This window comes from Macaca nemestrina, chromosome 14 (assembly GCF_043159975.1).
Source record: "Macaca nemestrina isolate mMacNem1 chromosome 14, mMacNem.hap1, whole genome shotgun sequence".
Lineage (NCBI taxonomy): Eukaryota > Metazoa > Chordata > Mammalia > Primates > Cercopithecidae > Macaca > Macaca nemestrina.
In genome coordinates this window covers 107,141,025-107,162,207 of record NC_092138.1, presented here as the reverse complement: position 1 = coordinate 107,162,207, position 21,183 = coordinate 107,141,025, and the positions used below count along the sequence as shown (strand labels likewise).

Here is a 21,183-nt window from a genome sequence, read left to right as displayed (position 1 = left end):
GGCGACAGAGCAGACTCCGTCTCAAAAAAAAAAAAAAAAAAAAAAAAAAAGAAGCAGATATCTTTTGATTAAAGGCATTAAAGGGCAGTTCAGTTTTATTTTTGTTTGTTTTTTTTTTTTTTTTGGAGACAGAGTATTGCTCTGTCACCTAGGCTGGAGTGCAGTGGCGCGATCTCGGCTCACTGCAACCTCTGCCTCTTGGGTTCAAGCAGTTGTCCTCCCTTAGCCTCCTGAGGAGCTAGGATTACAGTCATGTGCCACCATGCCCGGCTAATTTTTGTATCTTTAGTAGAGACAGGGTTTCACCATGTTGACCAGCCTGGTCTGGAATTCCTGACCTCATGATCCGCCCACCTCGGCCTCCCAAAGTGCTGGGATTACAGGCGTGAGCCACCGCGCCTGGCCTTCATTATTTTATTTTATTTTATTTATTTTGAGACAGAGTTTCGCTCTGTTTCCCAGGCTGGAGTGCAGTGGTGCAATCTCGGCTCACTGCAACTGCCACCTCCTGGATTTAAGCGACTCTCCTGCCTCAGCCTCCTGAGTAGCTGGGACTACAGGTGTGCACCACCATGCCTGGTTAATTTTTGAATTTTTTTATAGAGATGGTGTTTTGCCATGTTGACCAGGCTGGTCTGGAACCCCTGACCTCGGGTGATCTGTCCACCTTGGCCTCCCAAAGTGTTGGGATTATAGGCGTGAGCCTCCCTTGATTGGGAGGTAGTCCTCTGCTCTTGTTTGCCTTGTTAAGCGAAGAACCGTAAGGTAGTTATCCAGTGTCAGTTTTCTTCTGCCTGCTGTCTCTCACCAGGCTTTAAACTCTTTTTCAACCCCTTCTTGGCTTTCTGGGAAGAGTGGGCAAAACAGAGCCAACTCAGTTGTGATGGTTCATTTTATGTGTCAACTTGACTGGGCTACTGAGTGCTCAGACATTTGGTCAAACATTATCTTAGGTGTGTCTGTGAGGACGTTTCTGGATGAAATTAACATTTGAAGTGATTGAGTAAAACAGATACCCTTCCAAATTTGGGTCAGCCTCATCCAGTCATTTGAAGACCTGGCTAGAACAAAAAGACTGAGCAAGAGGGAGCTTCTCCTGCCTGACTGCTTGAGCTGGGACGTGAGTGTTCTCCTGCCTTTGGACTTGAACCAAAACTTTGGCTCTTGAGCCTGGTAGCTCTTGTATTGGAACTTGCACCATTGATTCCCTTGGTTCTCAGGCCTTTAGACTTGGACTGGAACTAGACCATAGGCTCTCCTGGGTTTCTAGCTTGCTGACTGACAGTCTTGGGACTTTTCAGCCTCCATAATTGCATGAGCCAATTCCTTTTAATAAATGTCTTTTTAAATATGTATACTTCTCTCTTTCTCTCTGTCTCTCTACCTCTACCTCTGTCTCTCTCCTGTTGATTCTGTTTCTCTGGAGAGCCCTGACTAATGTATAAGCCTAGTCTTTTATTGCCTTACTTTTGTCTCATTTCAGGTTTTTCAGAGTGTTCCTAATCCTCTGAGAACTTCTGCATTACTGTCTTAATTCTCTGCACTGATGCAGTCTGTCATGAAATGGCTATCTTCATGACAAACCAAACAAAAGGACAAACCAAGCTTGGGTTTGCATACACTTGGCAGCTGTTTTGGAAACATTTTACTCTGAGGCTAGGCACCACTGTTTGTATCCTTATTTTGCATATGGGTTTCTTTCTCCTAAGTTATCTCTCTGTATATTCTTCTGGCCTGGAAGGCATGCTTGCCTGTTTGACAGTGTCCTGGAAATTCTTCTCTAGACGGGGAGTGCGTGTTGAAGGTGCTCACACATGGTTTCCTAAAATCCTGCAAAGTGGCAGTCAGTACTTTGTTTGTTTGAGACGGAGTCTCCCTCTTGCCCAGGCTGGAGTGCAGTGGTGCGATCTCGGCTCACTGCAACCTCTGCCTCCTGGGTTCAAGCAATTCTCCTGCCTCAGCCTCCCGAGTAGCTGGGATTACAGGCGCGTGCCACCATGCCCAGCTAATTTTTTGAATTTTCAGTAGAGACAGGGTTTCACGTGTTAGCCAGGATGTTCTCGATCTGCTGACCTCGTGATCCGCCTGCTTTGGCCTCCCAAAGTGCTGGGATTACAGGCGTTAGCCACCGTGCCCATCCTGGCGGTCAGGACTTTTAAACTCTTACGATGATTTCCAAACTATAGAGTTATCATGTATAGATTTTCAGAGAACAACTGCCAAAAATAAAGTTTTTTAGATTTAGAATTGTTGACATAAGCCTTTCTTTTTTTCTTTTTTTTTTTTTTTTGAGTTGGAGACTCACTCTGTTGGCCAGGCTGGAGTGTAGTGGTGCAATCTCAGCCCACTGCAACCTCCATCTCCCCAGTTCAAGCAATTCTTCTGCCTCAGCCTCCCGAGTTACTGGGACTACAGGCACGTACCGCCCCACCCAGCTGATTTTTTGTAGTTTTATTAGAGACGGAGTTTTGCCATGTTTCTCAGGCTGGTCTTGAACTCCTGAGCGCAGGCAATCTGCCTTCCTCGGCCTCCCGAGGTGCTAGGATTGCAAGTGTGAGCCACTGTGCCTGTCGTAGCCTGTCATTCTGACAATAGATAAGCAAGCTGTTTTTCTATTGGGATAACTCTTGGCTGGTGATAATAAAATTGTCATTAAGTAAAAGGATTCTTTCTTTTGTATAAAATAGGAATATGCATCTGTATTGTCCAAAACAGGTTTTTAAAATTTTATTTTTTTATTTTTGAGACAGGGTCTCACTCCAGTCACCCAGGCTGCAGTACAGTGGCACAATCTTGGCTCACTGCAGCCTTGACTTACTGGGATGGAGTGATCCTCCCACCCTAGCCTCTCAAATAGCTGGGACCACAGTCACGTACCACCATGCCCAGAAAATTTTTTGTATTTTTAGTAGAGACAGGGCTTTGCCGCGTTGCCCAGGCTGGTCTCGAACTCCTGGGCTCAAGCAATCCACCTGCCTCGGCCTCCCAAAGTGCTGGGATTACTGGCGTGAGCCACTGCACAGTGCACAACCAGCTTTTTTTTTTTTTGAGATGGAGTCTCACTCTGTTGCCCAGGCTGGAGTGCAGTGGCGCAATCTTGGCTTATTGCAACCTCTGCCTCCCAGGTTCAAGTGATTCTCCTGCCTCAGCTTCTCAATAGCTGGGATTACAGGAGCCTGCCACTGCGCCTGGCTGATTTTTGTAGTTTTAGTAGAGACAGGGTTTCACCATCTTGGCCAGGCTGGTCTTGAACTCCTGACCTCGTGGTCTACCTGCCTCGACCTCCCAAAGTGCTGGGATCATAGGTGTGAGCCACTGTGCCTGGCCCACAACCGGTTTTAAATCATTAAGATATAAGTTAAAAAGAAGAGGAAAATGTTTTAAATAATTTATAAGAGAATTATAGAATCTGTGTTGAGAGATTACTCAGTCTAACCGAAAGCATAGTAGGAGAAATCCTAGTGTAATCACATTCCTGAAAATGAAGTCTTTAGTCTTAGTCTTTTCAAATATAGTTCACTTACATATTTACCAATGACGTGCATATATTTAGTGTTTCCTAAGAATTTTATCCACATTGCCTGTCTCATGTACATACTATTGTATATGAATGCCCTTATGACAAAATACAAATAACATTTAGTAGAGGTATTAGTGAAATTGTGATACTTCTGTCATTGATTTTTTCAATAACCAGATGATAAAATCACAACAGTTGTCATATAGATGTTCGTAGGATTTTTACTCTTTTTTTTTTTTTTTTTTTTTTTTTTTTGAGACTGATCCTTGCTCGATTGCCCAGGCTGGAGTGCAGCAGTGACATGATCTCCTGGCTCACTGCAACCTCTACCTCCCAGGTTCAAGCAATTCTTATGCCTTAGCCTCCTAAGTGGCTGGGACTACAGGCGTGCACCACCACGCCTGGCTAATTTTTGTGTTTTTTTTAGTAGAGATGTGGTTTCACCATGTAGGCTAGGCTTTTCTCAAACTCCTGACCTCAAGTGATCTACCCATCTTGGCCTCTCAAAGTACTGGGATTACAGGTGTGAGCCATCATGTCCAGCATGGATTTTTACTCTTAAAAAGAGGTTCTTTTGTTTGAAAATGTTGGAAACCACTGGATTAAATTAGCTCTGGAGCCAGTTCTATCCATTTCCAAAGTGGAAAAGGACTTTGGCTTAAGGGTGGAGTCTTTGTATAAGGATGTGTCCAAAGAGGATAGTTCAGCATGCTGGTGACACCCCCAGAGCTTTGGCAGGTTTCTAGTGACTACTTTCCTTTATCTTTCTTTTTAAATTCCTACATGCCCCAGAGGTTTGATTCGTTTTTTTCCCAGCGTCTCGTATGTTGTCTATTGTTCTCTCCACCCATAAACCCTCAACTGAAACAGGATGCAGGTGGCTTAACTTTTTCTTTTCCTTGTTCACGCTGAAAGTATTTGACACTATTTCACTTTTAAGGATTTTTACTGCTCTTAACAACTGAGAATGAATGAATAAAAAGTTGCACAATTTAGAATTTTATTAAAAATGAGAATTTCTTATCCTTCATTGAAATGTAAACAAAAAAAATTTCAGTGTTTTAGTAGTTGCTGGGATAATGGCAGTAGACTAAGTGATGTCAAAAGTTTCTTTCTTCCAACTCTATATTTAATTTTTAGTGGTAGATTACTCATGTTTCCTTATTTTATCACTCTTTTTTTCTGGGAAGTCCCTAAATGTCCTTTCTGCTATTTTTCTTTTTCTTTTTCTTTTTTTTTTTTTTTGAGATGAAGTCTTACTTTGTCACTCAGGCTGGAGTGCAGTGGCACGATCTTGGCACACTGCAGCCTCCACCTCCTGGGTTCAAGCAATCAAGCAATCCTCCTGCCTTAGTCTCCTGAGTAGCTGGAACTACAGGCATATGCCACCATGCCGGGCTAATTTTTTATATTTATTTATTTGTTTGTTTGAGATGGAGTCTTGTTCTGTTGTCCAGGCTGGAGTGCAGTGCTGCGATCTCAGTTCACTGCAACCTCTGCCTCCTGGTTCAAGTGATTCTCCTGCCTCAGCCTCCCGAGTAGCTGGGATTACAGGCATCCACCACCACGTCCAGCTAATTTTTGTATTTTTCATAGAGACGGGATTTCTCCATGTTGGCCAGGCTAGTCTCGAACTCCTGACCTCAGGTGATTCGCCCACCTTGGTCCCCCAAAGTGCTGGGATTACAGGTGTGAGCCACCACACCCGGCCCTTCCTCGTATTTTTCTTTATCATTTGACTTGGAAGATAATTACTTGTAGGCCATTGAATTCATTTCATCACGGGGAGGAGAAACTCCAGGTTGTTGTCTTTAATTTCTTTACTCCTTGTTTTTTACAGGAAAACTCTACTTAATAAAAACCAATAAATACTATCAACAAAAAGTCAACTTTAGTATATTCTGACATACAACCATTGTATTGGTATCATAGATTGTATTTCCCAGATATGTCTACAGCAATATCTTTCATTTCACATGTTCTACCTACAATGTCGTCTTCACACTCCTCCCATCTAGTGGTGAGGCCTGTGTCTCAATCTCTTAACCAGAGCAGACTTTTGTAAATGCCTCTACCAGTAGAGCATGGCTCAAACGACATTTAGGGCTAGGTTATAAAAATGCCATGTACATCTAACTTTCTCTCTGGAGCGTCACTTTTGGAACCTGGCTACTATGTGAGGAGCCCAAGCAGCTAGGAGTGGCCTGTGTAAGAGGGAAGCTGAAGCTCCTGACTCTCAGCCCCAGCTGAGCTCCCAGCTGACATCTGGGATCAGCTTGCCAGCCATGTGAGTGAGCTGTCCTAAAAACAGATCCTAATCTTACAGTTCCCCATCACAGCGCCCTAATGGGTGCTTATGTAGTGTTTATATGTAGAGTAGAGATGAGTTGTTCCTGGCAAACTCTACCCAAATTGCAGATTCATGAGCACAAGAAAAGATTGTTTTAAGCCACTAAGTTATGTAGCAGTGGATAACTGGATTAGTATTCCATTTTACCAGAGTTTAGAGATCATACTATATGTTGAACTGTAAGAACAAGAACAAGATGTATTTCTACCTTCAGGAGCACTGTTAGTTTTATAAGAGAAGAAATAGGGATTATGTGTCCCCTTCCTTTATAGATTGTTATCTTACTGTCTTTCATTTTACATATTTATTAAAATTTTTTTTTTTAACTAAGCAGTACAAAACAAGAAATCAAATATTGGATAATAATATTGCTGCCTAGATAACTCCATTCTCATGTACTTCTAGTTTAGAAGGTTGTGTGCATGTTAATAAGCAGTGACTTTGGAGTGATTAGACCACATGTGTGACTGTGGAAGGCAGTATCCTCTTGGTAAATCAGTTTCTTTATCTATAAAATGGTATCTACTTCATAGGTTTGCTTTGAGACTTCAAATATAGTACCTGCCACAAAATATTGGCCGTTCAGTACTACTGCTTTCCACCTCGCCCACCAGTAGAGATGGGATCTTGGTCTTGTCATGTTGCCCAGACTGGTCTTCAATTTGTGGGCTTAGGTAATCCTCCTGCCTTGGCCTCTCAAAGTGCTGGGATTACAGGTGTGTGCCACCACGCCCAGCCTGGACTTTTTGATAACAAGTGATTAGGCAGTAATACAATAGCAAAGACATGGAACCAACCCAAATGCCCATCAATGATAGACTGGATAAAGAAAGTGTGGTACATGTACACCATGGAATACTATGCATCCGTAAAAAGGAATGAGATCATGTCCTTTGCAGGGACATGGATAAAGCTGGAAGCCATCATCTTCAGCAAAGTAACACAGGAACAGAAAACTGAACACCGCATATTCTCACTCATAAGTGGGAGCTGAACAAGGAGAACACATGGACACAGGAAAGGGAATTACTCATCGAGGCCATGTGGGGTGGGGGTGGTGAGGGGAGGAAGAGCATCAGGACACAAATAGCTAATGCATACGGGACTTAAAACCTAGGTGACAGGTTGATAGGTGCAGTAAACCACCATGGAACATGTATACCTGTGTGACAAACCTGCACATTCTACACATATGAAATATATTACCTGTTGTCACTATGTTTTACTTATTTATTTTTTAAAACAGGGTCTCTGTCTCCCAGGCTGGAATGCAGTGGCACGATCATAGCTCACTGTAGTCCTGAACTCTTGGGGTCAAGAGATCTCCTACCTCTGCCTTCCAAGTAGCTGGGACTACAGGTGCATGCCACCATGCCGGCTAATTGTTTTATTTTTATTTTTTAGAGTTGGGGAGTTTCTGTGTTTCCAAGGTTGGTCTTGAACTCTTGGCCTCAAATGATCCTCCTGTGCTGGCCTCTCAAAGTGTTGGGATTACAGAAGTGAGCCACCATGCTTGGCTCCCCTATGTTTATTTTTTAACAAGCCTTTTAAATGTATTTATATTTTACATATAATGTGTAGTTTGTTTTTTTTTTTTTTTTTGAGACAGACTCTCGCTCTGTCGCCCGGGCTGGAGTGCAGTGGCTGGATCTCAGCTCACTGCAAGCTCCACCTCCCAGGTTCACGCCATTCTCCTGCCTCAGCCTCCTGAGTAGCTGGGACTACAGGCGCCCGCCACCTCGCCCGGCTAGTTTTTTGTATTTTTCAGTAGAGATGGGGTTTCACCGTGTTAGCCAGGATGGTCTCGATCTCCTGACCTCGTGATCCACCTATCTCAGCCTCCCAAAGTGCTGGGATTACAGGCTTGAGCCACCGCGCCTGGCCTAATGTGTAGATTTTGAGTGTTTAGTTCACTATGTGTTTTTTAAATCAATTTTTAATTGTTTGGTGTTTAGTTGATTACAGGTAGCAGGCACTAAACCAAATGGGAGGAGGAGTCCCAGAGAGGATAACTTTTTTCCCAGAGTGCTAGTGCCTATTAGTGGATAAGGTTTATATTTATTACCTCATTAGAAGACAGGGGGCATTATTCACATTTAGAAAGAGAAACTGAGACTTAGGAAATTAAAGTGACTTACCCAAAGTAACACAGTTAGGAAGTGTCATAGTCAAGACAAAACAGTTTTGTTTTGCTCTGTAAAATTTTTGCTATTACTGACTAGTGACATTGAAATTAATCAGAAAAACAAAACTTGGTAGAGAGAGTTTCCTGTGAGGGTTTATTAAAATCCTGTAAAAGAAATGAAAGCAGCCCATGATAAGGAGGTCTTCTGGTTTCAAATGCTTTAAAGTTCCTCAAGTTATTTATTTATTTTTTTTTGAGACAGAGTCTCACTCTGTCACCAAGGCTGGAGTGCAGTAGTGTGATCTCGGCTCACTGCAACCTCTGCCTCCCAGGCTCAAGTGTTTCTCCTGTCTCAGCCTCCTGAGTAGCTGGGACTACAGGTGTGCACCATCATGCCCAGCTAATTTTTGTATTTTTAGTAGAGACAGGGTTTCACCATGTTGGCCAGGCTGGTCTCTAACTCCTGACCTCAGGTGATCCACCCACCTCAGCCTCCCAAAGTGCTGGAATTATAGGCATGAGCCACTACACCCGCCAAAATTCCTCAGGCTTCTAAAACTGAGATAGTTTAATTTTATCAAGCATCCCTTTGTAATGATTCAGGTAATCAGGTAAAAGGAGTTGTTTTGAGTAACCTAGGTACCTTTTTACTTTTCAGTGTGAAAGAATGTAAGACTAGTAAGAATGAAAAGAATTTTGTTTCTAGGTAGTACATGCTATTGCATGTCTCTTACATACAAGATTTAAAGGCTGCAATGTAAGTGATATTACTGTATTGGATAACAGACAAGCCACATACTTCAGAGGAGATGATGGATAAGTAGTTAATGAAATGTTAGTGAAAAAACCTCTTCAGGTGTGTAGGTATGTATTATTTAATTCGGTCAGCATAGAATTCCTGCAGGCCTCAGATTTTTCTTTATTCTCTCATGTTTCGTATTCCTTTATCCTTTGCGGCATGTCAAATACATTGGTGTGTTTGAAAATTGACACCAGGTAAAGAATAAATATGATAAGTGAAAGGGTAAATGAGAGTTCAGACATTCTTTATTTTCATAAATTATTCTTAAAATTTTTATTTTATGGAAAATGCTAGCTCAAAAATGGGATAATTTTGAGCTATGGGAGAAAACAATGATTTGTTCAACACATATTTTTAAAGCATCTAGATAGGTCAGGTACTTTTTTTTTTAATCAACATTCTGAGGGCTTCTGATGGAGAGTCTTACTTGACGTTCTTAAGGTTACTGAAAGCAGAGAATGGTTTTCTCTTAATACATTACTGGTGGTTTTTGTCTCTTAGATTTTTTTCCTAGTTCTTATAAACTGCTAAAAAATCTTGAGTTTTTATTTGTAATAACATTTTAGTTGTAATAAAAAATTTAAACATCTTAAATTCAGTGACTAGTTCATGTTACAGTCTGTCCTATATTCCTGGTATCCCTTTTCCTGTTCTACCTCTTATTTTTTTTTTTTTTCTTTTTTTTAAGACGGAGTCTCCCTCTGTCCCCCAGGCTGGAGTGCGGTGGCGCAATCTCTGCTCACTGCAAGCTCCACCTCTGAGGTTCATGCCATTCTCCTGCCTCAGCCTCCCAAGTAGCTGGGACTATAGGCGCCCACCACCACGCCTGGCTAATTTTTTGTATTTTTAGTAGAGACGGGGTTTCACCATGTTAGCCAGGATGGTCTCAATCTCCTGACCTTGTGATCTGCCCGCCTTGGCCTCCCAAAATGCTGGGATTACAGGTGTGAGCCACTGCATCCGGCCACTTCTTATTTTTTAAATAAAAAAGAGTGTATGTGTATATTCTTTTCCCCTTGTTTATTCATTCTGGATTTTGCTTTCTGTCATCCTTCCTCTACTAAAATGTAAGCCCTGTGAGGGCAGGGATATTTCTTTCTTGATAAAGCACAGAAAATAGTGGAACATAGTAGGTGTTCCACAGATTCTTTGTTAAATAAATGATACTTTTAATATTTTAAAGTTAATTCTAATATATACACAAAAGCATATATAACATGTATACTTTATTAATTTTTTAATTAATATTTTTTTTGAGACGGAGTCTCGCTCTGTCACCCAAGCTGGAGTGCGATGGTGCAGTCTGCTCACTGCAACCTCCGCCTCCCAGGTTCAAGCGATTCTCCTGCCTCAGCCTCCTGAAGTAGACAGGAATGAGCCAGTACGCCCAGCTAATTTTTTTTTTCAATAGAGACAGGATTTCACCATGTTAGCCAGGCTGGTCTCCAACTCCTGACCTCAGGTTATCTGCCTGCCTTGGTCTCCCAAAGTGCTGGGATTACAGGCGTGAGTCACTGCGCCTGGCCAACATATGTGTACTTTAAAGAAGAATTACAATAAATGTTTGTTCTCACTTGCCAACTTAAAAAAATAGTATATCGTCAATACCTTGAAAGTTCCTTGTATTCCTCTTTTCTATGGCATTTGCTTCCTTCTCTCTCCTATTGGAAGAATAAGTTATTTTTATTCATTTGCATTTTTTTCATAATTTTACAACATGGATATAACTAAATATATTATTTAAGTGACTGGATAGGCCTATAACTGTAAATCAATTTTTTAGTTTTAGATTTGTCAAATTTTATATTCATGAAATGATACTGTATGTATTCTTCAGTTTGCTTTATTCATTCAACATTAGGAGTTTGAGATTCATTTGTGTTGATGCATATTGATATACTCCATTTAAACTGTTACATGGTATTCAGTTACATGACTATGTCACTGTTTATCTGTGAGCAGTTGGTTTGTTTTTAAATAACAAGCAATGCAACTACCAACATTTAGAAAGTGTATTCTGGTGTACATGTGCTTCAAGAGTTTGTTTAGGCTGGGTGCAGAAGCTCAGGCCTGTAATCCCAGCACTTTGGGAAGCTGAGGTGGGCGGATCACCTGAGGTCAGGAGTTCGAGACCAGCCTGGCCATCATGGCAAAACCCCCTCTCTACTAAACATACAAAAATTAGCTGGGCATGGTGGTGCATGCCTGTAATCCCAGCTACTCGGGAGGCTGAGGCAGGAGAATCGCTTGAACCTGGGAAATGGAGGTTGCAGTGAGCTGAGATCACGCCACTGCGCTCCAGCCTGGGCAACAGAGCAAGACTCCATCTCAAAAAAAAAAAAAAGTAGCTGGTACCTGTAGCGCCAGCTACTTTGAAGGCCAAGGTGAGAGGATCGCTTGAGCCAAGGAGTTTGAGGCTGGTGTGAGCTGTGATCACGCCACTGTATTACAGCCTGGGCAACAGAGCAAGACCCTCTCTCTGGGGGGGAAAAAAGGTCCCTCAGGTTATATATCTAAAGAAATTCTAGGTCATATAAAATGAGCATTTGTCAACTAAATATGGACAGTTGTTTTCTGGAATGGTTGTACCAGTTTACACTCCCATCAGGTACTTCAGTGAGAATTCCAGTTTCTTTTCTTGCCAGCACTTAATATTTTAAAAATTTAGCCATTATACTAGGTGTATAATGTGTGTTTTTTTTTTTAAGGAAAAAAGTTTATTTCATTCTTCAATACTGTAATTACTAGTGGAGTGTATGTTGAGTATTGTACAACTTCTCCAACCTTAGAATCATTGTACACCGTCAGCTGTTTCCCTGTACCATATGATTTTCACATAGCATTTATTTTTTATGCCAATGACTACTAAAAAACAGCTTCACCAAGATGTGATGTTATTGAAAGGAATGTTGAGTGACCTTATGTTAAAGTTGAATTAGCTAGAACTTGTAGTTTGCATAGTATCTGACAGATGTCACTGTGTTTACCTTGAAAATTTAAAATATTTTGCAGCATCCTTGTGAATTTGATATGGTACCCCAAGGCACCTGAGCACACAATTTGGGAACTGTTGCCTTGGAATATTAATCCTTACTCCAGGGAGTGAAATTTTGGATAATTAAAAAAATTTCTTTTTTCTTGAGATGGAGTTTTGCTCTCGTTGACCAGACTGGAGTGCAATGGTGTGATCTCGGCTTACCGCAACCTCTGCCTCCCAGTTTCAAGCGATTCTCCTGCCTCAGCCTCCCAAGTAGCTGGGATTACAGGCATGCACCACCACGCCCAGCTAATTTTGTGTTTTTAGTAGAGACAGGGCTTCTCCATGTTGGTCAGGCTGGTCTCCAACTCCCGACTTCAGGTGATCTGCCTGCCTCAGGCTCTCAAAGTCTGGGATTATAGGTGTGAGCCACTGTGCCCAGCCAAAAAACAAAACAAAAAACAAAAAACTCATCATACTTTCTGGATTTTCTACTTCTTTTATAATGATCATATAACATGAGGTGTTATGATTATATATATTATACATTATGAGTATATATATTGGATTTACTTTTTTAAATTTTTTTTTTTTTTTTTTTTTTTTTGAGACAGAGTCTTGCTCTGTCGCCCAGGCTGAAGTGCAGTGGCCTGATCTCAGCTCACTGCAAGCTCCGCCCCCCGAGTTCACGCCATTCTCCTGCCTCAGCCTCCCGGGTAGCTGAGACTACAGGCGCCCGCCACCTCGCCCGGCTAGTTTTTTGTATTTTTTAGTAGAGACGGGGTTTCACCATGTTAGCCAGGATGGTCTCGATCTCCTGACCTCGTGATCCGCCCGTCTCGGCCTCCCAAAGTGCTGGGATTACAGGCTTCAGCCACCGCGCCCGACCACTTTTTTAAATTTTTAACTAAAATTCATACTTTTTCTACTTTCTTTAGTCTTTACTTAATATCCTCTTTCTGTTGCACCCAGGATACCACATTGCAGTTAGTTATCTCATTTCCTCAGGGTCCTCTTGTCAGTTAGTTTCTCAGACCTCTCTTATATTTGATGACTTTGAAAATGTTGAGGGGTATTGGTCAAATATTTTGTAGAATGTCTCAACTGGGATTTGTGTGGTGTTTTCCTCATGATTAGATTGGATTTTTAGGGAGGAAAATCACAGGTAAAATGTATTTCTCATCACATTGTATCAAGGGTACATGCTATTCTGCATGACTTATTTCTGTTGACAATAAACTTGATTACCTGTCTAAGATAGGGCTTGTCAGATTTCTTCATTGTTAAGTTACTACTTTATTCACTCTTTTCATACTGTACTCTTTGGAAGGAAGTCATTGCACAGTGCACACTTAAAAGAGTGAAGGTTGTGTTCAACTTCCTTGAAGATAAAATACCTACATAAATTAAGTTTTTCTTCCTTTGAGATTCGTCTGTGTATTCAGTCATATATTTATATAATTGGACTCATGGATATTTGTTTCATACTTTGGGTTATAATCCAGTACTACTTTATTTTGTTGCTCAAATTGTTCCAGCTTTGGTCATTGGGAGCTCTTTTCAGTTGGCTGATAAGTCCCTTTGACATACCACTATTGTGATGGCTTTGTTTGGTTTTGTTTGTTTTTTAAGTATTTCCTTCCCTTTCTGGCACTACAAGACGCTCCAGGTTCATCCTGTGTATTTCCTCAGTCATAGAATCAGATATTTCTCCAAGGATTCCTGATTCCTTTTATTGGAGAATGGTGTTAGAAGCCAAGAGCTAGGTGTTAGGTGTGTTTGTTGCTACTGGGGCACAATGTGGTTTTAATTTTCATTCCTGTGATGATTGATTACATCAGACACCATTGTATATGTATATGGATTATTTATTCATCCTGTTTGTCACGTGACAAGCCTGTTTAAGACTTTTCCCAACAGCAGTGTTGCAGTTACGACAGAGACTCTATGGCTCACAAAGCTTAAAATATTTATTATCTGGCCAGTTACAAGAAGAGTTGCCTTGCCCCTATAGTTATAGTAACTATTTTAATGCCAGTCCTGTTCTGGATTGATTTTGATCGGTTGATTTTTCTCATATTTTCTTCTTTCCATGTCTGATTATCTTTGAGTAGATGGTAGACATTGTAAAGATACTTGAGTTTTTTTTCTTTTGTATAAATTTCTTGAGACTTTTCTTGACACGCAGTTAAATTATTTGGAAATATTTCTGTTCTTTAAGGTCATACTTTTAAGCTTTGTTAGGTGGATCAGAGCACTGCTTAGGGCTGTCATCACTAGGGCATTTAACTCTACTATTATGACATGACCCTTCTGAATGCCATACCAGGGAATTATAAGGTTTTTCAAGTCTGGCTGGTGGGAACAGGCACTATTATTACCTGTGTGTGAGTTCCAGGCACTGTTCCCTCTAATCTTCTCAGATAGTTCTTTCCTCTCTCTTTGGTAGTTTTCTTCTGCACATGGGCTGATCAGTACTTGGCGGACTACTTGAGAGAAACTTTTCCTAGATCTCTAATATTTTCTCTCTGTGCAGCTTTCTCCTCTACAGTATTCTGTCCTGTGCACTCTAGATGCCTTGCTTTAGTCTGTCTAGACATTCAGCTCCATCTTTTTAACTCAGGGCCTCTGCCCGAGTTCCCCTTCCCTGTGCTACATCCTAGAAATGCTCTCAAGGCAGTCAACTGGGGTAGTTGTAGGCCCTCCCTTCTTTTGTCCTCAGAGATCACTGTCCTTGTTTCCTAATGTCCAATGTCTTGAAAACCACTATTTAGTCCAGGGATGTCCAATCTTTTGGCTTACCTGGGCCGCACTGGAAGAAGAACAGTTGTCTTGGGCCACATATAAAATACGCTAACACTTTGCATGTTGTGCACATGTACCCTAGAACTTAAAGTATAATAAAAAAAAAATTTAGAAAAGGAAATAAAATACGCTAACACTAGTGGTAGCTGATGAGCTTAAAACAACAACAACAACAAAACAAAACACAAAAAAAGTCTCATAATGTTTTAAGGAAGCTTATGAATTTGTGTCGGGCCGCATTCAAAGCCATCCTGGGTTGCATGTGCGTCGTGGTTCATGGGTTGGACAAGCTTGATTTACTCTATTTCATCTGCTTGCTTGCTTGCTTGCTTGCTTGCTTGCTTGCTTGCTTGCTTTCTTTCTTTCTTTCTTTCTTTCTTTCTTTCTTTCTTTCTTTCTTTCTTTCTTTCTTCCTTCCTTTCTTCCTTTCTTCCTTTCTTCCTTTCTTCCTTTCTTCCTTTCTTCCTTTCTTCCTTCCCTCCTTCCTTCCTTCCTTTCTTTCCTTTCCTTCCTTTCCTTTCCTTCCTTCCCTTCCTTCCTTCCCTTTCCTTCTTTCCCTTTCCTTCCTTCCTTCCTTCCTTCCTTCCTTCCTTCCTTCCTTCCTTCCTTCCTTCCTTTCTTTCTTTCCTTTTTTTTTTTCTTTTTTTCCAGATAGGAGGGTAAATCTAGTCCCCATTACTATACTTTGGGTAGAAGTAGAAGTCTTTGAGATCTTTTTTAAAAATTCTGAATGGATGTTTAATTTTATGAAATGCTTTTTCTATATCTTTTGAGAAGATAGTATAAATTTTTTTCTTTTTTTTTCCTCTTAACATGTTGAATTAATTTGATTGATGTTTTTAAAAAATGTTAAACCAACCTTAAATTTCTGGAATAAACCCAACTTAGTCATGATCTTTTTTTAATATATTGCTGAAATCAATTTACTCATATGTGTTTTAGGATTTTTACATCTATATTTTATATACATACTGTCCTTCAGGTTTGGACATCAAGATTTTCCTTATAAATGGTTATCCAAGGTTATAGTGGGTTGGGAAATGTTTTCTCTTTTTCTCTAGAAAAGTTTGCGTAATATTGATGTTCTTTTTTAAAGAGAAGAGGTTTAATTGGTTCACGGTTCCACAGGCTGTTCAGGAAGCATGGTAGCATCTGCTTCTGGGGAGGCTTCAGGGAGCTTTTACTCATGGTGGAGGCAAAGTGGGAGCAGGCCTTTTACATGGCAGGAGCAGGACCATATTAGTCCATTCTCATACTGCTATAAAGAAATACCTGAGACTGGGTAAATTTATAAAGAAAAGAGGCTTAATTGGCTCATGGTTCTGCAGGCAGAACAGGAAGCACAGCAGCTTCTGCTTCTGTGGAGGCCTCGGGAAACTTAGAATCCTGGTGGAAGGTGAAGGAGAAGCAGGCAGGTTTTACATGGCCGGAGCAGGAGCAAGAGAGTGGGGAGGCAACCAGATCTCACGAGAACTCACTATTGCCAATTTAAATCATGAGAAACTGCCCCCATGATCCAGTTACCTCCCACCAGACCCCACCTCCAACATTGGGGATTGCTGTTCGACATGAGATTTGGCCAGGGACACAGATGCAAACCATATCAGTCGCCCAGGCTGGTCTTAAACTCCTGGCCTCAAGTGATCCTTCCACCTCAGCCTCTTGAATAACTGGGGCTATAGGTGTGTGCCACCATCCCTAGCTAATTTTTAAAATTACGTTTTAGAGATGTAGACTCGCATGTGGACCACTGTTTAATTACAGATCTACTTCTTTAATAGATATTGGACTGTTTAGGTTTTCCATTTGCACTTGTTTCAGTTTTGGTCAGCTATGTTTTTCTATGAAGACAAATGATCTGTTCAAGGTCATACATCTTATAATGAATAAACTTTCCAATCTTATACTTTTTCAAATGGTGTTATACCAACATAATATCTATATTTAAAATTGTAAACTCTTTTGTCCTCTCTACTAGAATATCAACTAGTGGGCAGATTCTATATTTACTAAAACTTTCTATCATCTGCGTCTTAAGGCCTATAAATAGATATTTGAATTAAATTAAAGCATGCTTGGGGCCAGACATGGTGGCTCATGCCTGTAATCCCAGCACTTGGGGAGGCCAAGTTGGGTGGATCACTTGAGGTCAGGAGTTTGAGAACAGACTGGCCATCATGGCGAAACCCCATCTCTACTAAAAAATACAAAAATTAGCTGGGCATGGTGGTGCATGCCTGTAATCCCAGCTACTTGGGAGGCTGAGGCAAGAGAATTGCTTGAACCTGGAAGGTGGAGGTTGCAGTGAGCCGAGATCACATCACTGCACTCCATCCTGGGTGACAGAGTGAGACTCTGCCTCAAAAATAAATAGATAGATAGATAGACAGATAGATAGATAGATAAATGGAAAACTTGATTGAAGTAGTTGCTTCAGTAGTTCATTTGGGCTTTGTCAGTCAATAACACATACATTTTACTTCTGTAGTAATGGGTTATTGATGAGGGAAAGACATGTTAGGATATGTATTGAATAAAAAGGTGGGAATGCTGAATTGAAAGTATAATTCTTTAAATTATTTACTCATTTTAAAATTTATTTTTAGAGATGGGGTCTTGCTCTCTTGCCGAGGCTGGAGTGCAGTGGCACAGTCATAACTCACTGCAGCCAGGCTCACTTCCCAGCTCAGGCCATCCTCCTGCCTCAGCTTCCCAAGTCACTAGGACTGCAGGCACATGCCACCATACCTGGGTAATATTTAAAATTTTCTTAGAGACAGAGTCTCACTATGTTGCTCAGGCTGCTCCTGAATTCCTGGTCTCAAGTTATCCTCCCACCTCAGCCTCCTGAATAGCTGGAATTACAAGCATGAGCTACCTTGCCTGGCTCTGGTTCTTAAACTTTGGAAGTTCCATTTATGTTGTTGTATTTCTTTTTCTTTTTCTTTTTCTTTTTTTTTTTTTTTGAGACGGAGTCTCCCTCTGTCGCCAGGCTGGAGTGCAGTGGCGTGATCTTGGCTAATTGCAATCTCCGCCTCCTGGGTTCAAGCAATTCTCCTGCCTCAGCCCCCCTAGTAGCTGGGACTACAGGCCCGTGCCACCACACCTAGCTAATTTTTTTATTTTTAGTAGAGACGGGGTTTCACCATGTTGGCCAGGATGGTCTCGATCTGACCTCGTGATCCTCTCCCCTCGGCCTCCCAAAGTGTTGGGATTACAGGCGTGAGCCACTGTGCCCGGCCTGTTGTATTTATTTTTCTAGATTACAGTTAATTTTGTTTTTATTTCTTGAAATCTAGTAGAATATGTATCTGCCTGTAATTCAAGGGCAATTGAAAGGAAGAAAAATAACTTAAGGCCGGACATGGTAGCTCACACCTGTAATCCCAGAACTTTAGGTGGCTGAGGCAGGAGGATCACTTGAGCCCAGGAGTTCAAGACCACTGTGGGCAACCTAATGAGACTCTGACGCTACAAAAAACTAAAAAAAACAAAAAAAAAAACAAACAAAAAAAACCAGGCGTGGTGGCACATGCCTAGCTACTTGGGAGGCTGAGGTGGGAGTATTGCTTGAGCCCAGGAGGTCAAGGCTGCAGTGAGCAGTGATTGTACCTCTGCACAGTGAAACCCTGTCTCAAAAAAAAAAAAAAAAAAAAAAGTGGAAAAAAAAAATAATGCAAGTTCAGCATATGATTTAGCAAAACCATTTTTGATTTCTCTTTAAGAGAGATTTTAACTTGAATCCTTCTTTTAGCAAGGAGAATTTAATGAATATTTCACATTTGAATGCAATAACATGTGTCCAACTTGTTATACAAGATTTAGTTTAAGATTCACATGTTTGGGAAGAATGTGGGTTTGAGTGGTGAGGGTTCAGTTGAAGGTCTCTTTCTATAAAGTATATAATTTGTTGCCAAAGGAAATATTACCTAGCAGCAGTTTACATGTGCCAAGAGAGGCCAGAGAAGTCTTATAGTAGAAATTGTACAGAGGACCTGTCAAACTACATCCCTGAGGATGTCAGACAGGAAATAAAGCTTATGATGCTAAACAATTTTACTGGATGACTAGGCCATTGGAAACGAATCTTCCAATGCTTGTGTTTTTTTTAATCATGCTTTTATTTGAAGACAATCAGAGTTACTTACACTTACAAATTTAAACTGTTTAAGGTATTTAGACCAAAATTTAAGAAACTTTCTAAGATCTTATTGGCTAAATATTGACTTAACTATATCTTTTTTTTTTTTTTTCTTGAGATGGAGTCTCACTCTGTCATGCAGGCTGGAGTGCAGTGGCGTTATCTCGGCTCACTGCAACCTCCGCCTGCCGGATTCAAGTGATTCTCCTGCCTCAGCCTCCTGAGTAGGCAGGACTACGGGCCCGCACCACCACACCCAGCTAATTTTTGTATTTTTAGTAGAGACGGGGTTTCACCATGTTGGCCAGGATGGTCTCAATCTCTTGACCTCGTGATCCGCCTGCCTTGGCCTCCCAGAGTGCTGAGATTACAGGCATGAGCCACTGCGCCCGGCCAACTATATCTTTTTCTTAGAAAGTATTTATCCTCTGAGATTAAGGTTTGGAAAGTTATAAGGAGAGAGACTTTAGGTTCTTGGAGATAAAATATAGTAATGTAAGCAATTTCCTTCTCTATGCCAAACGTGGAAATATAGACAATATGTATAAGCAATTGTGCCAAAGTATTTATCTGTGATTCTCTTTATTCCTAAAATATATTGCCCATTTCTACTATACATTCACATACACTGTACAGAATTATAGAGATTTGGAACCTGAAGGACTTTAAAGAACATTCAAATTCCTTTATTTTGTGGGGAAGGGAAATGAGACAGGTAACATTAAACTGACAGGACAGGTATTACTCTTGATCTTGGCCAAAAGGCCGAGAAGCGATAGGTAACACAAAAATACAGATAGTTTGCCCAGTGTCATGCAGGGAATAGGAGCAGACTTACCTCTTGGAGAAATAGAACCTTTCCTTATTTACTGTTGCAGTACTGAGTTATTTGAATTTTTATTTATTTATTTTAGAGACAGGGTCTTACTCTGTCACCCAGGCTGGAATGCAGTGGTAGCAATCTTCCTGCCTCAGCCTCCTGAGTTGCTGGGACTACAGGGGCATGTCACCATGCCCAACTAATTCTTAAATTTTTTGTAGAGATGGGGTTTCACTATGTTGGCCAGGCTGGAGTTGAAGTTTTAGAGGTACATGATGGCTTTGGTTTTCTTACCACCAGATGATTTATGAAAGTTGATGTGTCTGTTGACTGTCAGCAAAAGTGAAAAACTGTCAAGCCCCTTTGAAGACTATTATTATTCAGGAAACAAAACAGTGTTGACACTAAATTTTTTTGAGACAGGGTCTTGCTCTGTCGCCCAGGCTGGAGGGCAGTGGCATGACCTCAGCTTACTGGAACCTCCACCTCACATGTTTAAGTGATTCTCCTGCCTCAGCCTCCTGAGCAGGCAGGATTACAGGTGCCCACTACCCACCTGACTAATTTTTGTATTTTTAGGAGAGACATGGTTTCATCATGTTGGCCAGGCTGGTCTTGAACTCCTGACCTCAAGTGATCTGCCTGCTTCAGCTTCCCAAGGTGCTGGGATTACAGGTGTGAGCCACTGTGCCTGGCCTAGGCTAGATTTTTGAGGTATAGGTTTTTTTTGTTTGTTTTTGGACACAGGGTCTCACTCTGTCACCCAGGCTGGAGAGCAGTGGCACAGTCTTGGCTCACTGCAGCCTCTGCCTTCTGGGCTCAAGCTATTCTCCCACCTCAGCCTCCTGAGTAGCTGGGACCATAGGTGCCAGCCACCACGCTCGGCTAATTTTTTGTATTTTTGTAGGGATGAGGTTTTGCCATGTTGCCCAGGCTGGTCTCAAACTCCTGAGCTCAAATGATCTGGCCTGCCTCAGGCTCCTAAAGTGCTGGCATTACAGACATGAGCCACCATGCCTGGCGTTAACTTTTTGACTTAAGTTTGAAGGTGGTTGTTAGTTTGAAATATATATAGTGCTTATAAGATGTTTTCACTTAAGTAGTTTAAAACAATGATTATAAGGTTAGAATGTGACAAAATAAAATTTTATTCCTTTAATTCAAATTCATTGTCAAGTCATTCACTAAATAACGACTGGGGAAAGAATTATTTTGGTCACAAATATCCTACCTCATTATTATGCTTAGATAGAAATAGATCCTCGCTTTTGGGAAACAAAAGTATTTCGTGCCGGGTGTGGTGGCTCACGCCTGTAATCCCAGCACTTTGGGAGGCCATCGTGAGCAGATCATGAGGTCAGGAGACTGAGACCATTGTGGCTAACACGGTGAAACTCCGTCTCTACTAAAAATACAAAAAATTAGCCAGGAGTGGTGGCGGGTGCCTGTAAGTCCCAACTACTTGGTAGGCTGAGGCAGGAGAATGATGTGAACCTGAGAGGTGGAGGTTGTAGTGAGCCGAGATTGTGCCACTGCACTCCAGCCTGGGTGACAGAGTGAGACTCTGTCTCAAAAAAAAAAAAAAAAAAAAAAAAAAAAAAGTATTTCATGGTTTTGCCTGATTAGGTCAGGTCAATATTTTG

The 21,183-nt window shown here is 41.2% G+C and overlaps 1 protein-coding gene and 1 non-coding gene across 8 annotated transcripts in view; one reads left to right on the top strand and one right to left on the bottom strand.

Moving 5' to 3' along the window:
- LOC105464087 (suppressor of cancer cell invasion) overlaps positions 1–21,183 on the top strand; it is a 199,955-nt gene that overhangs the window by 21,510 nt on the left and 157,262 nt on the right. The window lies entirely within an intron of this gene.
- LOC112423532 (U2 spliceosomal RNA) lies at positions 19,312–19,497 on the bottom strand. Its single transcript, XR_003014009.1, has one exon. It is a non-coding gene; the product is annotated as a U2 spliceosomal RNA (small nuclear RNA).